Genomic DNA, 16294 nt, shown 5'->3' with positions numbered 1-16294 from the left:
TGATTTTGTCAGCCTATCCACAGTAACCCATATGGAAATCATACTTCCGTGGGGTGCGAGGCAAACCTGTACTGAAATCCATATTAATTATCTCCCACTTCCAAGTCGGAATATCCATTGCCTGAAACAGTCCACCCAGTTTCTGATGCTCAATTTTGACTTGCTGACAATTTGGGCACTGGTCAACGAGATCTGCGATGCCCCGTTTCATGCCATCCGACCAGTATAGACTTCTGAGGTCATGGTACATTTTAGTGGATTCAGGATGAACAAAATACCTAACATTATGCGCTTCGCCCATAATTGGCCGTTACAGCCCTACAACGTCGGGCACACATAATCTGCCTCTGTATAACAATACCCATCAGGTAAAACCTCGAACTAGGTCTTTTCCTTGTCAAAGGTCGTATCTCTGTACCATACCAGAATAGAATCCTCGAACTGACGCTGTTTTACCTCTTCCATAATCGATGATTCAGCAACTTCTCGGACAAAAATTTCAATATCTTCTAAATCGACCAAACGGACTCCAAGGCTAGCTGACTGATGAGTTTTGCAAACCAATTCTTTGTTTCTGAATGTACGCCGGTCAAGCCGTCCATAGATTCACGACTAAGTGCGTCTGCCACAACGTTAGCTTTTCTAGGGTGGTACGAAATATTAACATCATAATCTTTCAATAATTCGAACCGTCTTCTCTGCCGCGAATTCAGCTCCTTTTTATTAAAATATATGTATACTGGAGGCTCTTAGGGTCCGTATAAATATCAACGCGGACCCCATGTAAGTAATGCCGCCATATCTTTTCTTTCTAACCAACAACTTGATTTTCTCCGTACGAGACCTTAACAGAATCACAATTATATAGTACACAATCTTATCCGATAGCTGGCACTCAAGTGATATAATTAATGTAGCAGTTTATCTCTTAATAATCACATTCTTCCTTCATACCCATTCCTTATCTATCGTTCTGTTTTCTCGATAATCGGATTATTTGATATTCACATGATTCATCATTTCATGCCATAAGTTTTTCTTTGCCCTGTACTATTCCATTTTTTGTTTGCTTTCGCAATTATTTCGTGCTTTGCCCGTCGACTCTTTCAGAGGCTCCGCTTAATTACGTTTCTCGCGGTTCACTTCTCCTGACATTTGGATCTTCCAATCTCAACCGGTAGCAAAATAAGTATCAATCTATTTCGTAACATTGGTACCACACCTTTTCCCTTTTCTCGTAAATTCTGTCCAGCTAATGTTTTTCGTATATGACAACACTGGCTATTAGGGTTCACCAATCGATCGAAATCATCATAAATGAGGGGCCTACACATACGTATATATATCACTGCCATTTCTTTTACAATACATCTCCAATCATTTATTCAAATTTACTCTAATTTCAGAGCTGCGCTGCTTTTTCTTTTCTTTTTAGCAATCCAATCCGTCCCAGCTCGTGTGACCCCTATAAAGTTTCTAGCCATTCCACATATCCTAATTCCCTTTCGGTTACCCAGAATTTCCTATTCGTCTCTCATATCTAGTTTTGCGAAAATTTTGTACATTTCCCAGGGGTTCACCCATCCCAGAATTGCTCTGGCCCTAGCACGCTTAACCTTACAACTTTAATGAATTTAGGCACGTTAAGACCGGTATAATCACACTGATTTCCCCGCACAGCCTTTATCACGTAATTTAAGACAAATCGGGGTCTTAACAGCCTTTTCAAAGCGTTCTCGTAGCGGGTCCCGCCCTGACCTAGCGAGAATTCTTTTACTTTTCTGACCATATGGTTATCGTGTCGCCCCCTGTAAACCCTCAATATTTACCTTCATGTATATATATGTTCCTAAACAGCCCACGAGTTTGAGTTTTTATTCCACAAATTCCACCTCCCACCAGTCGAGGAAAACTGATAAAATGTGTAGTAGGGTATCTTCCGACCACCAGCAAAAGAAAGCTAGAATCCGACGAACTTCGCGGAATCTTTTAGTACTTAATTCACATAATTACCTCCATATTTTTATATATATATTTGAGTCGTGAGCGAACCACTCAATTCCCGACTGCTTGTCATACGTTTTGTATTCTTCCAATTAGAGGAAACTTGCTCGTCGGACATTTTTGCCCTTCCGCATATTTTGCCCTTCACATGGGCTATGCTAAAAAAATGGGGTTAGAACATATTTCTGGTCCCTCCAAATAAATTGTGAATTCGCTACTCGTATATGCTTTCTCGAGATAAAATTTTCCATATGAGGATAACGCTTCTTACGAATGACATGGAGGGTATGTCTTAAACTTTTAACCCAACATAAGAGATTTACCCTATCGGTATCGACTTTCAAGACATATTAAGAATTTATATCTTATTTTCCTGTTTATATTTCTGGAAAATTTTGGGCAGAGGTTCCTCTATATTTCTTACTATCCCAAAACCTGTACACAGGAAATACCAACCATGCCTCACAGGGCCAACACATATACGTATATACATATCATATCATATCGCATCATAGCCACACGGGGCTAACAATTTCAAATAAAAGTACGAAGATGCCGAGGCTTACCTCACATGCCCAACTCAAACTGCACCTATTAGACTTTCCTGTTTACTTTCCCTTACGATTTTAAACTTTATGTTTCAAGAGTACTTCAATACCTTACCCAGCATACGTCTTTCATACCATTGCTTACCTGTGTACTGTGTAGCTTCCAATATCATCAGTCGTTGTCTTACGTCGATACCGTTCCCCAGCTGCAATCAAGGGTTAGTAACGAAAGGAATTCATTTTCTACAGCTGGCTCTATCGCACGATCTAAGAATCAAAGAAAGGTAACACCCTAAATATCCTGTAGCCTCCTATTTATAGATGTGGTGCACAACACACCGATAAACAAGACTCTACTAGACACGGTCTGTAGACACTCCGAGGACGAACCGCTCTGATACCACTTTTGTCACGACCCAACTCCGTAGGCCGCGACTAGTGTCCGTGCTGGACACCCAGACGTACCCGATAACCCAAATTAGCAAAATGGCAGAATATTTCAAATATAAAAGTCACTTGACGTTAGTAATTAGCATAAAAGAACCGACACAGTACATGGAGGCCGATGAGGCTGTCACAGATCGTATCATACCCGAACATATACAGAACCCACACAAGTATGTCTACAGACCTCTACAGATCATAAGACGGGACAGGGCCCCGTCATACCCCTAAATAGCATACATATACATAATAGCGGCAGACTGTACCAATATACAGGCTCTGAACAAAAGAGCGCTCCCAATATAGCAGAATAGATGTCCTAGGCAGGCGGTCAGCAAATCTGTCTTCTGTACCTGCGCGGCATGAAAACGCAGCCCCCGAAGAAAGGGGGTCAGTACGAAATATGTACTGAGTATGTAAAGCACAGAACGTAGTAACAAAGTCATAATCAAAGCAGAAGGTACAGAAAATGGACAGAATATCCAGACTAGCAAAATGCTGATCATAAAGCATAAATAGTATTTGTTGAAAACATATGTCGTACCTGGTCCCATTACGGAACAAGATCATAACCGAAACAGAACTTACAGAGAAGTGAGTGTGACGTCCGAAGTATCAAATGCGTATTTTCAAAACATGAGGAGTATGTGCAGAAACATATACCATATCATATCCGGCCCCTGCCAAGGGACTCGGCAAACAGAACGTGGCCACCCCCCCGACGCTGGTGCCACCATACATAAGGAACAGAGTAGGGGATAACCCCGTAACATAACATAGCATATCAGATGGCCATATCAGATCATATCATATCATATCAGAGTGTGTACATGGCACAACATACTCCACAAACCCATGTACATGTATACCTGCCCCCTCACATCAAGGCACGGCGAACAATGCAGAGGATTACGCTTGACAACATATCCTGGCCCGGGCTCAGTGTGGGAAACATTGAGGCATCCACGAATGGAGTAGTGAGAAACTAAATGCAATAAAAATATCATAGGTTTCCAGAGACTCAATGAGGCATATCGAAGGACAAATCAAATCAATGAGATCGGACAGAATCATAGTAAGTGTATGTCGTATGTCATAATGAGTTACGGAAAATAATCCCTCTGGGATCGTTTTCATATTCCCAAAATGGTTTACCAGACTCGAGGGAATCATTAAAATAATTTTCCTTCAGAAGTTAGAAGGATAGTTAAAACATTTCATTTTATATTGTTCGAAAATAAAGCAATAGTATAATAATAGAGCAAAGCGGGAATAGTGGGAAACTAAATGTAATACGAAATATCGTACCTTTACAGAGACTCAATATAGTATTCAGAATAAGTATCATTAGTAGTTGGAAAAGTAGTTAAGACGTTTCCTTAAAAATCGCTTGAAATCAAGTTACAAATTACCATAAGGGTAAAATCGGAAATAGTGGGCCCACCTCGGGAAAAACAAAGCGGCGGGCTCATATCCGACTCCCTAAAAAAGAAGATTGGTGACCTAGATGGTCCGGGTTACGTATATTAAGCTTATGAGGTCACCTACAGCGGTCTTAGGGATATTCCATAACTTTCTAGGCAGTTTGGAGAAGTTTGCATAATTTTTCAATAAAGCATACTTAAGGGGTTCAATTCTATTGAACGAAAAAAAAGTATTTTCAAATGCGGATTCAGATGGACAGAATGTCTTCCGAGGTGCAAATCCAATCCTAGTACACCTAGGAAATGCCAAAAGAAGAATCGGGATAGCTTTACATACCTTTTACGCACTTTACGCCTTCCCAGGTTCACTTCTCGTTTCGTCCAAAATCTGCAAATGGTCACATTTACCAAATGTTAACCATAAGGCTTTAGGCTTAAATCTCAAATCAACACTTTTCTACAGAAATTTGGGCAGCATTTCCCCTATACATATAGCACCCCCGAGAATTCAACTCGGCCAAAATAATCATCAACAACCCAACAACAACACTAACAACAACAACAACAACTACAAAACACACAATATGGCACAACTAGCCTTCTTTCCGACATAATGTCATAAACTTCATTCCCACTTCATAGTCTCAAATCAATATCAACATTCTCGTATTCATTACTAATCAAGATCATTACAATAAAATTCGGAAGCATTTCATATCATTTCTACAAAATATTCACAACATATACCAAATATACAAACTTTCCACCAAAGTCATAATTCCTCCAAAACTTCTAATCTTTAACAAACATGTTTCCATCTTCCAAGTTCATCAACAGTCATCATAATTTACACCTTAACAACTTCATTTCCATAATTTCATAAAATCATACTAAAATGGCATAAGCTTCTACATTCCATTTCAATGCAAACTTACATCATTTCACCTTCATTTACATTGCAAAGATCACAACAACACAACTAACATATTAAACAACATTAATTCATTTCCATTTCAATTTCAATACACCACTCGGCCAACACATACATTTCCAACTTCAACCAAATTCATTCAACTTTCATTCTCAATATGAATTCCATCATACTCACAACTAGAATACAACATAAATTCAACTCACCATAGGTATACAACATTTATACACACATGGCTACATGCCAACTTATATACCTACTTTGTAAACTTCCATATTTCCATACTTTCTACTCATTTCTACATACTACAACACAAACAAACCTTCATAACATAATAACATGGAATGAATTCTTACCTTTTTCTCCAATCTTCTTCACTTAACCAAAGTGCCGAAACGATGAAACGGATGAACCATCTTCCGAAATAATTATACCACGTTGTAGAGGGTACTTGAATTGGTAGGAATACTACAAGAAAATAATTTTTGGAACAAAATTTAAGGTACCTAATTTCCATGGGTCTTGGCCGAAATGGCCCTTAGTTTTTGTTCTTGTTTGTCTTGTTTTTCTCCTTGTTAATTTCATGAACCTTCTAAAGGATAAAGGCTACTTATAATTAATTGGCACATGGAAAATATTCATTAATTTGGTGGTATTGGGCCTATGATGGCCGGCCACCCCTTTTCTTTTGGGCTTGATTTTTTTTTTCATTTTTCTTGGGCCAACCCGGTTGGTCCCGAATTGGGCATAGCCCACTGACCTTTCGACCTTAAAACGTCCATATCACCTTGTACCGATGTCACCTAGGAACCCACGATCTATGGTTGGAAGGCTAATTCAATTATCTATAACTTCTATCTCTTGGTATTTTTCCAAATTCCAAACTTATAATACCGTTTTTGCCCCTCAAAGTCAGGTCACCCGAAAACGTTTTCTTAAAAATATTTGTTTGGAGGGCTTCCACTTTGATTTGGACCAAGGGTACTTCATGAGTTGTGTTTAACTTTGCATATGTGATTCATATGACTTTTCAGAAATACGGGACTTTTCGGAGTATGGGCCCCACCCCAGCAGATACTCCGAGGTTCAAAAATACGGGATATAACACCTGTAGTCATATGTGTGGGTCATGGGTCATGTTTGTTCGTTTCTGTTTATGATCTGTGCCTTAAGCGGTGCAATAAGCCACCCGACTTTTGGTGTTCTATCTTCACTTGTTGGCAATTAGGACACTGAGCTACGAAGTCTGCTATGTCTTTCTTCATCCCATTCCACCAATATATAGTCTTAAGATCACGATACATTTTCGTCGCTCCAGGGTGAACGGAGTAACGGGAACAATGAGCTTCTCTCAAAATCTGATAGCGTAGACCTGCCACATCAGGAACACATAACATGCCTCGACATCGGAGAACTCCGTCCTCCGAAATGTCAAATGATGACCCCTCCTTCTGAGGGAGTGTATCTCTGTACTGCATTAGCATGGAATCCTCAAATTGTCGCTCTTTTACTTCCGCTACTAACGATGAAACTACTGAATTCTGAATAATAGCTCCACTGCTACCGGAGTCCATCACTGGACTCCTAGGCTAGCTAACTACTGAAGATCACGGGCCATCTCTTTCTTTTCTGGTCGTACATCACTTAGACTTCCCATCGACCTACGGTTAAGAGCATCAGCCACAACATTTGCCTTTCCGGGGTGGTACAGGATTTCGACGTCATAGTCTTTTAGCAACTCTAGCCATCGTCGTTGCCGCAAATTCAACTCTTTCTGCTTAAAGATGTACTGGAGACTCTTATGATCTATATAAATATCCACGTGGTCACCATATAAGTAATGTCTCCATATCTTTAAAGCATGGACCACCGCGGCCAATTCTAAGTCATGGGTAGGATAATTCTGCTCATGTTTCCGTAATTGTCTAGAAGCATATGCAATCACCTTACCATTTTGCATCAATACACAGCCTAGCCCGACGCCTGAAGGATCACAATAAATAACATATCCTTCCAATCCCTCTGGAAGTGTCAAGACTGGGGCTGAAGTCAGTCGGTCCTTCAACTCTTGGAAACTACGCTCGCAAGCATCTGTCCATTGAAACTTAGCTGACTTCTGAGTCAACTTGGTGAGCGGTGCAGAAATAGAAGAGAACCCCTCAACAAATCTTCTGTAATAACCGGCTAAGCCCAAAAAGCTACGGACCTCCGTAGGGGTCGTGGACCTTGGCCAAGTCATCACGGCCTCAATCTTTTGGCTATCCACTCGAATACCGTCAGCTGCAACAATGTGGCCCAGAAATGCCACTGAGTTCAACCAAAACTCGCATTTGGAAAACTTCGCGAATAACTCTCGAGCTCGAAGAACTCCAAGGACAATTCGCAAATGATCCACATGTTCTGCCTTGGATCTAGAATACACTAGGATGTCATCGATGAATACAATCACGAATCGATCCAGAAAAGGCCTGAATACATTGTTCATTAAGTCCATAAACACTGCCGGTGCATTAGTTAGCCCAAACGACATTACTCGGAATTCGAAATGGCCATATCTTGTTCTGAAAGCTGTCTTAGGGATATCTTTCTCCCTAACTCTTACTTGGTGATACCCGGACCTCAAATCAATCTTTGAAAACCATTTGGCACCTTGCAATTGATCAAATAAGTCATCAATCCTCGGGAGTGGATACTTGTTCTTAATTGTCACTTTATTCAATTGCCGATAATCAATGCACATTCTCAAGGAGCCATCATTCTTCCAGACGAACAATACGGGCGCTCCCCACGAGGATGAACTAGGCCGAATGAAGCCTTTTTCAAGCAAGTCTTTCAATTGCTCCTTCAACTCTTTCAACTCTGCGGGTGCCATCCTATAGGGAGGAATAAATATGGGATTAGTGTCTGGCAACACATCAATCGCAAAATCTATCTCTCGCTCGGGAGGAAGGCCTGGAAGCTCTTCCGGGAACACATCCGGAAAAGTCGTTCACTACCGGAACTGACTGAAGGGTCGGCGACTCAGCTTCTACATCTTGAACTCGCACTAGGTGATAAATACACCCTTTCGTGATCATCTTCCTTGCCTTTAGATAGGAAATAAACCTACCTTTTGGTGATGCCGCATTCCCTTTCCATTCTAAGACTGGTTCTCCCGGAAACTGGAAACGAACCATCTTCATTCGGCAATCAACGTTGGCGTAACAAGAAGCCAACCAATCCATGCCCATAATAACGTCAAAATCTACCATTTCTAGCTCATGCAAATCAATCATGGTACGACGATCACAAATCACAATCACACAATTCCTATATACTCGGCTACCTATTACCGAGTCACCCACGGGTGTAGACACCTCAAAAGGTTTGATAGACTCCGGCTCAATTATAAATCGACCCGCAATATATGGAGTAACATATGATAATGTGGAGCCCGGATCAATCAAAGCATATACATCATGAGAGAATACCGATAATATACCTGTGACCACATCAGGAGAAGACTCAAGATCTTGGCGTCCAGCCAAAGCATAAATACGGTGCTGAGGACCGCTAGTACTGGGAGCTCTGCCTCTACCTCTACCATGGCCGACTGGCGCATGTGAGCCTGGCCTCGAAGGGCGTACAGATGCCGAAGATCCGGCTACCGACCCTGATGGCTGGGTCCTACCTCTACCATGTACTGAGGGGCAATCACGCATAATATGGCTTGGCCGACCACATGAATAGAAAGCGTCTGAACCTGATCGGCACTGACCCCAATGCAACTTCCCACACTGAGAACATCGTGGTACGGGTGGCCTTGGCTGGCCTGAATCACCTCTAAACTGAGACCCCGAATAACCCTGACTCGGCTCGGAACGAGTAGATCTGTCAAATCTCTGCCCCGTGAACTGTGGAGGTGTACTGGTCATAGAATAGCCCGAATGGCTGGAAAACTGCTGTCTGTGTCCGCCCCTGGACTCGCTCCTCGAACCCGAAGGTCTGGCCCTCTTGTTATGGCCCCTATCCTGCTCACGTTCATTTCTCAACTCCTATAGGTGTTCCTCTAATTCCTGAGCATGTGCCTGAATGCGTGCAATAACCATGCCATCCTGAAGGGACGCAGTCAAACATTTATCCATCAAGTGTGGTCCTAGGCCTTTCACAAACCGGTGCACCCGATCGCCCATATCCGCTACCATGGCCGAAGCATACCTAGCCAAGGAATTGAAGCGGAGACTATACTCTGTAGCACTCATGCTACCTTGCCTGAGATTCAAGAATTTGTCGGCTCTAACTCGCCGAACTTCTGGAGACATATAGTGACGGAGAAAAGCATCGACAAACTCTTTCCACACCGGCGGAGGTGCATTGGCTCCCCGCGAAGCCATCCAAACCGTATACCACTGGATTGAGACATCCCTCAATCTGTATGACGCTAGCTCCACCGATTCTGTGTCTGAAACATGTATCAACCGGAGCGTCCTTAGCATACCATCAATAAAGTCCTGGGGATCCTCCTCCAGTTTCGACCCAAAGAATTCGCGGGTTTCAAAGCAATGAAGTCACGGGCCCTTGCACTAACAGTCTTGTCACCCTGCCCTGCGCTTGGCCTCTGAGTCTGGGCCGCAACCAACTGAGTCAACAAATTAATGGCCTCTCTCACATCTTGGCCGGAAGCATTCGGTGGAGGAGCTGGAGCTGGGGCTGAGGCTCCCACGTGCTCCTCAGTAATAGGCACTGTCTGGGAGGACTGAGATTGAGCCGCACTCTGGGACTCATCTTCCTCTACTACCGGTGGCGGTGCTCTTTCAGCCCGTTTTTCTGCCACCGTCTTGCCCTTTTGGGCTGCTGTAGCCTTTTTCTTTTTAGGCATCTCTGAAATACACAACACACGATTTAAGAACAAGAACTTCTTACATCATAGCTCTATCGCACGATTCTTATGAAGAAAGAAGGTCATATATTCCTAAGATGTCCGCAGCTTCTCGTTTATAAGTGTGGCGCGCAACACACCCATAACCAAGACTCTACTAGACACGGCTCGTAGATACATCCTAGGACTGAACTGTTCTGATACCACTTTTGTCACGACCCGACTCGGGGCCGCGACGAGCACCCGGTGCTAACCCACCCGAGGACCCTCTTAGCTTACTCTTATACTTACATCTAGGTGAGCCACATAATTATACATGCATTTCCATTGATTCGTCAACTAGTCCCATATGGACAACCGCACATTTATATCATCATAGGCATTTATGCCACATCAATCTACATGGGCCAACGTGGCCGACAAAATGATATACAAAACATGGGCCGAGAAGGCCAAACACATCTACCCACACACCCATACATCTACGAGCCTCTAAGAGTATAACATGTCATATTAGCGGGACAGGACCCCGCTATGCCTATAATTATATACACAAAAGAATGAGTACCCAAAAGATATGGGTCCGAAGGAGATGGAGCTTTCTATGAAATCTCCGAATAGGCAGCTAAGGATCAAATCTGTCTCCCTACGCACCTGCGGGCATGACGCAGCGTCCACAAACAAAAGGACGTCAGTACGAAGAATGTACTGAATATGTAAAGCATGATCAACATCAATATAGAAGCATAACAGATATCATATGAAGATAGTATAGGAGGGGAGACAGTAATATCATCATCATGTCGCTTACTTGCATACATCGTCGTTCGTATCCCACAGTAATACTCGTACCATACTTGTGCTCATATTCGTATACATGTCCTTATCCGTATTCCTATACATAGTCTTTTCACATTCATATTCATATTATATACATAGTCATTTCACATGCATAGCATTTACATAGCATACCCGACCTCATGGGATCAGTGTCTTTTACGTACTTGGCCAACCACGGCTCAAGGTCATACATACCTAGCCCTACCAAGGCATCAGGGTTATCCGTACCCTCTGCAGAGGTGCGCGCGCGTTTCGTAATCGTATATATACTTTATACATAGTCATATACATATAGTCTTACCCGACATCATAAGCTCGGGGTCTTATTATAGCCCTTCATAGGCACATATACACATATATCGTAGCTCGTAAGCATCTCTAGTCTCATTTTACTCTCATCATCATTACTATCCTCATCATTATCGTTACATTTACATTATAGACTTACTCGTCATACAAGGAACGTAGTATAATCATAGTACATATCAAGGGTCGTGAGCTTATGAGCTCGGAATGTCAACCATGTGAAGACAACATACTCATATAGAGGAATTTAGGAATTTGGCCAAGAACCATGCCTTATGAAAGAAGGGCTAGCCTTACATACCTTATTGTCGGACTACTCTACACTTGCACGTACTCCTTCGATGCTCACGTTTCTACCTTCATTAGGGTCATACTATCATTAGCACCGATAACTAGTACACATGGCTAAAGCTAGAGAAAATCGGATAACATCTCCTTTATTTATGCAACATTTTTCCATATCGTAATTCAACTCCCAAACATCAACAATACATACATAATGTCATATCAATGGCTATTAATCATCTACATTATCCACAATCATGATTCAATTCAAACTATTTCTCAAAATGTCACTATTCATCATTCATAACCCATTTTGCTATTCTCTTCTAATGACCAAGCATTTCAACTCTCAAATACCTTAAACAACATATAAGTATCATGAATCTTACCTTAGAAGTTGTAGGAACAAGCCTTAGTCGATAATAATCCACTTTGATCAAAACCCTAGTTTTCCTCCATTTGGATTTCTTGACTTTGGATGATCTTTGATGGGTTCTTACTCTTGATTCACTTGTTTATGTTGTTAATCACTACAAACCCTTGAAAACTTATGAAATAGATGTAGAGAGATGTTTTAGAGAGAAGGGGTGTGTAAGGGAAATGAAATGAAATAACCTTGGTCCCTTACATTTATTTAGAAAATCTGTCCCGACCAAAATATACGGACCAACATACGGTCCGTATAAATTGTACGGGCCGTATGTCTGGCCGTATGTTTGGTCCAGAAACTTTTGGCCATTCTGGGTTGATTATACGGTCCAGACATACGGACCGTATAAATTATACGGCCAGTATGTTTGGCCGTATAATCCCCAGTGATTCCGAACTTCGATTCGTCGATTCGTTTTGTCTCCAATCCCTATGGAACCTTCTTAACACTTGTTCAACACTTCATTAGTAATCTAAGGGACGTTATCATACTTTTTCAAAACATCACTAAGTGCCCATTAAGTCGTTACTCGTATTTCCTTCCCGATACTTATCAAATACTTTGCCTTCTCTTGGCAATCCTCTTCCCCCATCTCTAACATCTTTAAAATCTTATCTAGAGTCGTCGAATGCCATCGCTTACCCATGAACATATTGTGTACTCGTACTCCTTACTAGTTCATTCACTTGCGTACCAACGGAAGATTTTCCGAGGTGTAACAACTTAAGCCTCATTTCACTTCATTTTTATCCATACACCTCAAGAGACCTCTAGAACATTCCAAATATTTCTTCCATAAGGATCCAAGAGAATCAAAGGAAAACTAAGATCATCAACACCAAATCTAAGCAACAAAGTGTATGAAACCTAGTTGGAAGTCATTCCCTTCAAGAATTTCCAAGAAAGGTGAATTAGGGTTTTGGTGCTAGAGAAGTATTCTCATTCAAGGCTTGTTCAATCATCATCTAAGGTATGTTTCATGACCATACCATGTGATTCAAGGTGTTAGAAGGCTTAGATACTTGAAGTGTACAAGAACATAGAAAATGAGTCTTGCATGGGTGAATAGAGTCATAATGGAATAGTAATTGAATGGAATCATGAATGTTGATATGCTATGATTATGAATACGTTGAAAATGGTGTCTAGACCATGGAATAAGTATTATATACGAGAAAATGCGATACCGGGCTAAAACCATTAAATGTGGGGAAATTGGAAGAAAATGGTGGATTTTGCTTAAGGTGTGTAAACGATGATTGTTGCTTGTAATATTATAAGTATTGTTGTGAATGTTTGGGAGTTGCAATAGAATGGGGAAAAGTATAAGAAACAAAGGAAATGCCGCCTAGTTTTCCTTAGGAATAATGATGCGTTTTTCGTAATCCATTAACTAACATGAGCCCAAATTCTCTCGTGAAGGTGACGACGTGACTTCGAAGTAAGACAAGTGAGCGATAGCCTAGCTCGACAACAAAGGTATGTGAGGCTAGACCCTTTCTTTCTATGGCATGAATCCCATGACATGATTTCCTCTCCTTCCATGATTCTCTTATACCCGGAAAGCCAAGAGCTTAAGATCATAAAATATTTATATGAGTCAAGAGATATGATATGATGTTCCTAACGTAAATGATGTTGTTCCTTGTATACACTCACCTTATACATTGATCCTTTCAAGGTGGGGCAGAATGTTCATGTATGCCTATAATAGAATCGAGGGTACACGACCTTACGTCATCTCGATGGAATACAGCTGATCTAAAGTTCATATGCATGTATAATAAAAAGTACATTTTTTTGAAAAGTATAATGTTATAAGTATTTTTACATGAGTATGTCATGATTGCATTTACACCGGGCCTAGTTGGCCGGCCAGACACCGCTTCGACGGGCTGCGATACAGACGCACCATGACCCTTTTGGGCATGGGCAGACACCACTAGTGGGCGGCATGAAATGGTACCCCGGACGCGGGAGGCCTGGACGCGGGCTCAGATTATTGATTATCACACCGTTCCGACATGGACGGGCAGCTTGCATGTCATGCATTCATGATATTATGATAAGTATGAGTAAGATAACATGCATTACTTCTCTTATGATTATTATTCAGATTCAGATGTTCTTATTGATGCTCTCACTATATTGTTGTTGCTCTTCTTCATTGTTTATGCCTCTCATACTCAGTACAATATTCGTACTGACGTCCTTTTCCTTTGACGCTGTGGTCATGCCCACAGGTAGACAGGGAGGCGAGCTTGATCCAGATACTTAGGAGTTGTCAGCTGTAGAGAGCACTTAATTGTTCGGAGGTGCTTATGATTTCTCTTTTGGTATATATATTTTGGGCATGACGGAGTCTTGTTCCGTCCATTGTATAGTATGTCAGTAGAGGCTCGTAGATGCGTAGGGTGGGTAGTATGGTCTCACATCTTTCATGTATATGTGCATTCATTATTTTGAGGTGCTAAACCTTTCTATTTACAAAAGTACTTATGTTTTCATATAAATTATGATCTTTTCCATGTTTTAAGTATAAATGTGATAATAAGGCATTAATCGAGTAAGGAAAGTGATAGAGCGAGCGGTGCTCGGCGGTTAGCCCCGAGTACCCGTCGCGGTCCCTAGCTGGGTCGTGACAGCTGTGTTATGGCGTTATGATGTGTTTATGGTGTTTTGCTGTGTTATGGCGCCAAAGACGGGGCGGCGACCATGTTCACCGAGTCCCATAATGGGCAGGATATGATATATGATATTGATATGCATGATTTATGTTTCAAAGGCAAGTGGTTTGGTATTCTGGACATTGTACTTGTTTCTGTACTCCTTATTTCAGTTATGATCCTCTTTACTGTATTTCATGCTTTATATACTCAGTACATATTCCGTACTGACCCCCTTTCTTCGGGGGGGCTGCGTTTCATGCCCGCATGTATAGATAGTCGGTTTGGTGACCCTTCAGCATAGGACTCCTACTCAGCTGTCTTGGAGAGCTCCATTGTTCCGGTGTCTAGACTTTCAGTACAGATCTCATGATATATATATATATATATATATATATATATATATATATATATATATGTACATGTTTATCCAGTGGTACGACGGGGCCCTGTCCCGTCATATTTTCACTATCGATACTCTTAGAGGTCTGTAGACATATATGTGTGTTGTGTATAAGTTCTGTTTAGCTGTGTCTATACGATGTGCTAGGATATGATGTCCGTCTGCAGTGGCAGCCTTGCCGGCTTGCATATGACATGATATTGATGTGTAGTGGCAGCCTTGCCGGCTTGCATATGACATGATATTGATATGTAGTGGCAGCCTTGTCGGCTTGCGTATCATTTTACGATTTGATCAGTTGTGACTCCTCAGGAGACAATTTATCTGAATATACATGTATGATGACGCTATGAACTTTCGGAGTTCTTTTGTAAAGTTCCATATTGTTCGTAGTTTCAGTTTGACTATATCTGATAGGTATGTATACGGGTGTCCAGGTCGGGCACTAGTCATGGCCTACGGGATTGGGTTGTGAGAAAAGTGGTATCAGAGCAGTTCGTCCTCGGAGTGTCTACAGACCGTGTCTAGTAGAACCTTGTTTATCGGTGTGTTGTGCACCACATCTATAAACAGGAAGCTACAGGACATTTAGGATGTTACCTTTCTTTCATCTCTAAGATCGTGCGATAGATCCCAGCCATAGGAAATGAAATTCCTTGTACTAACCTTTGATTTCAGCTGAAGAACGACTTCGACAGAAGAAAGCGACTGATGATATTGGCAGTTACAAAGTACACTAGTAAGTAACGGTGCGAAAGAGGTATGTGGGATAAGGTAGGAATATTGAAATATGATTGAAATGTAAAGTTGGAGGACGAAAGAGAAGCTGGATAGGAAAGTATAACAGAATAAATCGTTAAGGGATCAGGTACGTCTCGAGGTGCGATATGTGAGGTAAGTCCCGACACCTCTATACTTTTTTCTGGAAATTGGGAGCCCTGTGTGGCTATGGTATGATATGATATATATGTATATACGTTGGCCCTGTGAGGCATTGTTGGTATTTCCTGCGTGCAGGTTCTGGGATAGTAAGAAATACAGAGGAAACTCTGCCCAAAATTTCCCAGAAATAGGAAAAAAGGTGAGAATGAGATATAAGTTCATAATATGTCATGAAAATCGATACTGATAGGGTAAATTTGATATATTGGACTA

The sequence above is a fragment of the Lycium barbarum genome, chromosome 7 (genome assembly GCF_019175385.1).
Source record: "Lycium barbarum isolate Lr01 chromosome 7, ASM1917538v2, whole genome shotgun sequence".
Classification (NCBI taxonomy): Eukaryota; Viridiplantae; Streptophyta; class Magnoliopsida; order Solanales; family Solanaceae; genus Lycium; species Lycium barbarum.
The sequence above is the reverse complement of the archived record's forward strand: the minus strand, read 5'-3'. Positions refer to the sequence as shown.